The sequence below is a fragment of the Cajanus cajan genome, chromosome 1, assembly GCF_000230855.2.
Source record: "Cajanus cajan strain Asha chromosome 1, NIPB_CcT2T_4, whole genome shotgun sequence".
NCBI lineage: Eukaryota > Viridiplantae > Streptophyta > Magnoliopsida > Fabales > Fabaceae > Cajanus > Cajanus cajan.
In genome coordinates this window covers 38,264,621-38,272,589 of record NC_138517.1, presented here as the reverse complement: position 1 = coordinate 38,272,589, position 7,969 = coordinate 38,264,621, and the positions used below count along the sequence as shown (strand labels likewise).

Here is a 7,969-nt window from a genome sequence, read left to right as displayed (position 1 = left end):
TAATAACAAACTAAAAATATTTACCACTACGTGTTACTTATTTTTTTCATATATATTACATTATTTACATATTAGACTAGTACCTAATTATAACTTCTTATATCTCACGTACGATTTTAATTTTTACATTACATATTATTCTAAAATTATTTACAATATGTACATATTTACATATCATAGTTGTTTTTTTACTATAAAATTTACATAGGTGGTTGAAATAAATTTACAATAGGATTCACATGATTTGCAGGAGGTAAATAAAAAGTAATAACTATGGATCCATCTATCACATTTGGAATTTCTTGTTTTGGAGAAAAGGTGAATGAAGACACAGCTAATCCATTGAAAGTAACTGAGTTGGCTAGAGCCTCAACACTCCATGTTGTGCTAGAAAAAACTACTGAGTTGGCTAGAGCCTCAACACTCCATGTTGTGCCAGAAAAAACTGCAGAGATTACTGAAGGGAAAGGAGTTGGAATTGCTGGAACGTCCATTTATATTATTTATTTATTTTTATAAATTAATTACATATATTACACAAGAAACATAAGGAGTGAGAACAATTATTCAATAAATATCAGTAATGACATAATATGCAAAGAAATATTTAATACTAATAATTATATATATAATTTTTCTTGATATATAAAAAAAATTGAATTATACTTGTAGTGAATAGTCGGGATAAATGAACATTAAAATATCAAATAACTAAAGGTTATTTCACCTTAAATCTTTACTCATTTAAATCCCTAGAGTAAACCTCCAATTACAAATTAATTCAAACTTTCATTCTTATGGCCATAGAATAATATTTATCTTTATAAATACATGAAGAAATAACGACAAGACGAGTCAAATATATTTTAACAAAATTATATTATAGTTAATCATAAAAAAATAATTAAATAACACAAATTAGGAACACCTCATTAATTATTATGAGTAAAAATTATCATAGATTAAGCAAATAAATGAGGTTAGGGACACCTCACTAAATAAATACACACAAAATATAACATAATTAAATAAACATAGTAGCATATAAAATTTTAAAAAGATAAAGTTCTCCTCCCCTTACCTTAAAGAGAAGTAAAGTTTGCTCAAAGATATATAAGATTGTTTTTATCTTACTCACTTTTCTGTTTCTCTCACAAAGTTTCCTTCACTTTCACTTTCTCTCACAAAGTTAGTTTCCTTCACTTTTACTTTCTCTCACAAAGTTCTGTTCAAGGCTTCCCCTATTTTTAGGCCTGTAACGTAAGCATTTATCTAATTGCAGACATTGAATTGTAATAGATAAATTACGGATTTACATTTATCTTTCCTTATAATTTATTTAATTACTATATATATTGCAGTATGTGTATATTTATAGATTTTGAATAAAATTTTATTTAATTACTAAAATATATATATATATATATATATATATATATATATATATATATATATATATATATATCCTGACACAACATGATTTGATCCTGTGACCTATATTTTATGGTCTCTATGCATTATAAAACAAGTCACTGAACCATTCTATTTTATATGTATATGTTATCATATACATTATAATAAGTTGTTTTGTATGTAATTATAATAATTAAATATTATAATATAATTGGATATCATACATACATATATATATATATATATATATATATATAGTTTACTGAAAATATAAAATTTTATAAAAATAAAATACTAATATTTATCTATTTATTTTAAATATATTAACTAAAATTTAAGAGTCTTATTTAAAAAAATAATAATAAGAATAAAATTGTGAATAAATATTATATGATTCTATTTTATTAATCAGATCATAATAATTATAAATTAGGAATAAATATTATATAATTCTATTTTATTTTACTGAAAATTTTGTAATAAAAATTTAATATTTTGTAATTATATAAAATATTGTACTTATTCTCTATTATATATATATGTATATATATATATATACATTATATGATAACTAAAAATTTAGACTACTATTTTAAAAAGAGTATAATAATAAAAATAAAAATATTGTATCTAAAAATTAAAACATTACACAACAAGTAGATAATATTTTAGGAGAAGATAAGCAATTGAATCTTGACAATAAATAATTAAGATGAAGGAATAAGTTGTGCTAAATTCAAAGAATGCAACTAAAAGATTCAATATCACACAATGAAGATTTTCCAACAGTTTCCAAAAGGATAGCATGCAAGCAATGTACACTGCCACTAACACCCACATGCCCAACATAAATGATATGACTAACAACTACTACTACTTCTTACTTAAGTAAGAAGCATCTCCAACAAGCAAATCAACAAAGGAGTCAAGGCAAATAAACATATCACAACACATAACCAATCACATATTAGAGTACACACAAAATGTGCAGTCACGACACATAATACAGTTCGATTTGAATCAACTAGAATTTGATACCACTAAATGTGACACCCTTTACCCCACATGTGACAATGAGTATAAATAAGAAATTCCTAAACCAAAAACTAACACTACAAGAAAAATGCTAAATAGCGACCGAAATTTTTCGGTCGCTATTTTGCGACCGAATTAGCGACCGAAAATTTTTGGTCGCTATTTTGCGACCGAATTAGCGACTGATCAAAATAGCGATCGATTTAGCGACCGAAAATTTTCGGTCGCTATTTTGCGACCGAATTAGCGACGGATTTGGGTGGTAGCGAGAAAATCGGTCGCTATTTAATTGTGTTTTATGAAAGCATGATCTGCGACAGAATTAGCGACCGATTTTGAATAAATATAAAAAAAAATTGCGACCGATTTTATTTCGGTCGCTAATCCTAAACTTTTGAATATTTTAGCGACCGAATTAAAATCAGTAGCTAAAACTTTTTTTTTTTTATCATTCAAATGTCAATTGATGTGGCAATTTTTATTAAAATGTCAAAGCTAGGATTCGAACTATGGACATGGAGATTATGGGCCACGCATGGTACCGCTGTGCCACTTTAATTTCTTTGTAAAATATTAAAAGTAATATATATACATAATATAATATCTTTTCTAAACTTTGAAAAATCCTCAACATTATATTAGATATCTTTTAATTTAATATTAAATATCTTTTAATTATAAAATATAATAAATCAAATCTAAAATCTGTAATAATTTATTTGATACAAATATTTAATATGAAATTATTTATTATAAATTTAGTTATGATTTTTATAATCTTTTAATTTAATACTGGATTTCTTTTGATTATAATATTTTAATATATTTTATTTGAAATATCAATTAAAATATTTTATTACCTTTTCATTTTAATTTATTGTAAAAGAATAAGAATATTTAATTTAGCAGTAATAAAAAATAACTATTATAAGATTTAATTTGTTTAATTTTATTATTTATTATAATATTTTTAGTCGCTATATTGATAAAAAAAAATATTTTTAATTAAAATATATTTTAAAATTTTAATTAATTTATTTCATTCACTCTCTTTATTAAAAAGTGATAAAATATAATTTATATTCAATTAATTTAGTAAAATAAAAACTTAAAAATATGTATTTAAAATCTATAACAATTTCTTAAATACAAATATTTAAAATTTTAAAATAAATGTTTATTTATTTATTTATTTTAAATAAATTAAGCACAAATTAAATGTTGTGATTTTTTTAGAGTATTCATCGTTAAAGTTGCAAGCTCAGTTACTTGCTGTAGAGAAGGAGAAACATAAATATTGAATAATTCATCTTTTGAGAACCATGAAGGATCTCAGATCAAAGTTAGAGCAAGTGAGTATAGCTGATTTGTTTTTAAATTTTTATTGAAATAAATGATCAAAATATATTGCCTCTTTTAATGTGTTGCTTCAAGTCAAAATTAGCCAATCTGATTACAAAATAAATTAAAGGCAAAAAAATCACGTATCAATTCATATCATAATCAAATTTGATTATAAAAGAAAAATGAAAGATCATATCTGGTTCCGTGAAACATCAGTGTTTTAGCGACCGAAATAGCGACCGATTTTATTCGTAGCTACATCAGTGTTTTAGGAGTATTTTTTTTTCAACAGGAAAAAATTTATAAGAAATCTTTTAACTTCCTATTTAATTTGATTTCTACTTGTCATAATTATTTATGAACTAGATTTTAATATTTTAAAATAAATTATCATCAAATGAAAATAATTTTATACCAACTTGATTTCTTTGGGAAAGTAATATATATATATATATATATATATATATATATATATATATATATATAAAATACAGAAGCTTATAATTTTTATTATCTTATAATTTAATATTGGATTTCTTTTGATTATAAAACATAGTAAATAAAATCTAAAATCTGTATTAGTTTATTATAATTATCTTTTTGATAATTATTATAGTAGTAAATCAAAATATTTATCTGGATTTGAGTTATAATTATTATAATCTTTTTGATTTAATATTAGATATCTTTTGATTATAAAATATAATAAATAAAATCTAAAATCTGTAGCAATATCTTTATACAAATATTTAATATCAAAATATTTATTATAATTTTAATTATGATTTTTATAATCTTTGGATTTAATACCGGATTTCTTTTGATTATAATATTTTAATGTATTTTATTTGAAATACCAGTTAAAATATTTTATTTTTTTTATTTTAATTTATTATAAAATAATTAGAATATTTAATTTAGTATTATTAAAAAATAATCATTATAAGATTTAATTTATTTAATTTCATTATTTATTATAATACTTTTAGTCATTGTATTGATAAAAAAAAATATTTTTAATTAAAATATATTTAAAAAATTTAGTTAATTTATTATCATTCACTTACTTTATCAAAAAAATGTTCAAATTATGTCTGAACAAAAAATAATTATTTTTAATTGTGACACAATGAAAAAGTGTCGTACATATTTAAGAAGTATCATATCTAAAATATATCAGAATATTTAAAATATATTAGAGTATCATATATTGGATTTTGTGGATGTATAGATGCCTCATAATTTACTGTTTAGTGTTTAACATTATAAATTTTTATTCAATATCTTCACTTTAAGGTGGGTTATGTTGGGAGAGGAAATTAGTTCTTTACTCCTTCATTAGATATGCCAAACAATCAAACTATTTATAGAAAGAAAGTAAAATAATAGAAAGACGGGAGAGAGAAGCTAACGTATCACATTTGTTTACAAAGAGAATTAGGTAAGAACGAAAAATAAATAAATAAATAAATAAATAATTGGGTCTAATTGATTGTTTAACAAAACTATTTGCTTTCTCCACTCTGTTTCCTATTAATAATGGGTTCGTTTGCTTAAAACTTTTTTTTTCTATAAAGCACCTTTTTTTATTAAATTTTATTTATCTTCCAATTGAGTTAGATTAATTTAAAGTTAAGTCACAATCTTCCAAGTCACTACCATCACCAGTCACTGCAGGGGTGATAGAAGAAATGCAAAATAGGATAACTAAATTAAATGTTGAGCTTGCTGCAAAAGAAGCAAAGGAAAAAGCATTAGAAGAGCATATGCGACAGCATGATGAGCAGATGCGATATATACTACGCCATCTCAACATTGACCCTTTAAGGCCAACCCCTCCTGCACCGAGTACTACCCCAGATGATCCTGACCATGCTGTTGATGATGTTCTTGATGACATAGCAATAGAAACATATGAGATTAGAGTAGAGATATTAATTTTATTAATATTATTAATTATTTATTGAACTTATGTTGATTTTGAAAAACTTTTTGCAAAGATCCATATAAGTGCTTAACTACTTTTCTTTCCTTATTTTTTTATTTAATAAAATCAACTATGTAAGTTTTTTTATTCACTTATTTGAACAAGGAGAATTTTTCTTCACTTTTTTACTCTTTTTTTTTTATTATGAGATTTTAAAAGAAAAAGAAAGAGAAAAAAATTACGTTTAAATTAATTTTCAAAATTTTACAAAGTTATTTAAAAATGAAAATAAGATAGTAAACGCATACATAATCTCACAATTCTAATAATACGTTATTAAATAATAATGAAAAATTATTTATACTAAAAATATTCACAATTATCCCATAGAATCAGCTTAACCGTAAGAGATTTGGAAAATATATATGAAACTTTAATTCAAATTCCATCATCGTCATTTATAGAAAAAAAAAAAGAATACACAAGTCATTATAATAAAATGAGACCAATGTATATAATATTTGTGCATCATTTCATATTTTTCTCTGTCGAGGAGTTTTCATTCTTGTAGAATTGACTTTCTAGACAAATCAAACACATCACCCCGTGGGTGATCTTATAGAAACACGTTGGAGAACGACAAATAAATTCAAATTTCGTGCTTTTCCAATGTAATTTCCAATTGAAATAAACAATTGCTCGTCAAACTGTATCTCTGTTGGTGCTTTTGTAAGCGACAGGGATCGCGATCTATGGCTTAAGTTGAGGAAAGAGCTCATCCGTTGATTGACACCCGCATGAACGGTGACATTCGCGCGGCTGAATCAAAATTTGGCCGAATGAAAAAAGAAAAATTCCCGCTCAACCTTTTTTGGCGATGTGTACCCCTATAAATAAAACAAACACTAGTCTCATTCTCTCTCTCACTCTTGGAACCCTCCTTTGCGATATCAATGGCTCGTACCAAGCAAACCGCAAGGAAGTCCACCGGAGGAAAGGCTCCGAGGAAGCAGCTGGCGACGAAGGCCGCACGTAAGTCTGCTCCGGCCACCGGCGGCGTGAAGAAGCCCCACCGTTTCAGGCGGGCACGGTGGCGCTGAGGAGATCCGCAAGTACCAGGAGAGCACCAAGCTTCTCATCAGGAAGCTTCCTTTCCAGAGGCTGGTGAGGGAAATCGCTCAGGATTTCAAGGATCTCTGCTCTTCAGGAAGCCGTCGAGGCCTATCTCATTGGTCTTTTTGAAGACACAAATCTCTGCGCTATTCATGCCAAGAGAGTCACCATTATGCCCAAGGATATTCAGCTTGCTCGTAGGATTAGGGGCGAGAGGGCTTAGGGCTTTCCTTCTGTATTGTAATCGATTACTTTCACTTATCAGTAGTCTGAAATTTCTAGTTTTGGTGTAAGTGGATGTATAACCCTATTTGTAATTTGAGGATAATCAAGTTTAATTTTAATGTTTAAGTCTTAGCATTGTTTGTATCCTTAGACAGGTGATTTTGATTTAAGCTTTTAGCTTTCCCCAAATTTAAAAAACCTTTATGGATATTTCTTTTTACCACCTCTTTTATATGAAACATGTCCCCATTTCTTTCTTTTACTTTCTCAGGATCTGTTTCTTGTTCTTATCAAAATTAAAATTTTAAATTTATTTGGTTTGTTTTGTTTTTGATGGTGTTTTAGCGACTGAAATAGCGACCGATTTTATCCGTAGTTATATCAGTTATTTTGCGACCAAAATAGCGACCGATTTTATCCGTAGCTACATCAATTATTTAGCGACCGAAATAGCGACCGAGTTTATCCGTAGCTACAACAGTTTTTTAGCGACCGAAATAGCGACTGATTCATAAAATGTTTTTATTAAATAAATACAAAAAATAGCGACGGAAATTGCTACCAAAAAATTCGGTCGCAAAATTGGTCTCCAGAAGTTAGGAGACCAAAATTTTAGCGACGGATTTTTATTGTCTAGCGACTGATTTTTCGGTCGCTAAATTGCGACGGAAAAAATTTCGGTCGCTATTTGAAATAGCGACCAGGGTTTTAGCGACGGAATTTTTCGGTCGCTATTTCGGTCGCTGAATGTAATAGCGACTGAATTTACCTAAATAGCGACCGATTTTGGTGGTAGCTAAAACTTGATTTTTTTGTAGTGTAAATTCATACATAAGTAATTAAGTAAATAATATCAAATCTTGCATAGGATACCACATAACTAACTTCTCAAGTCAAAACTCCAATAATAAC

The 7,969-nt window shown here is 26.3% G+C and overlaps 1 pseudogene; it reads left to right on the top strand.

Annotated features, from left to right (window-relative positions):
- Nucleotides 1-6,583: 6,583 nt before the first annotated feature.
- LOC145949621 (histone H3.2-like) lies at nucleotides 6,584-7,189 on the top strand (annotated as a pseudogene).
- The last annotated feature ends 780 nt before the right edge of the window (nucleotides 7,190-7,969 follow it).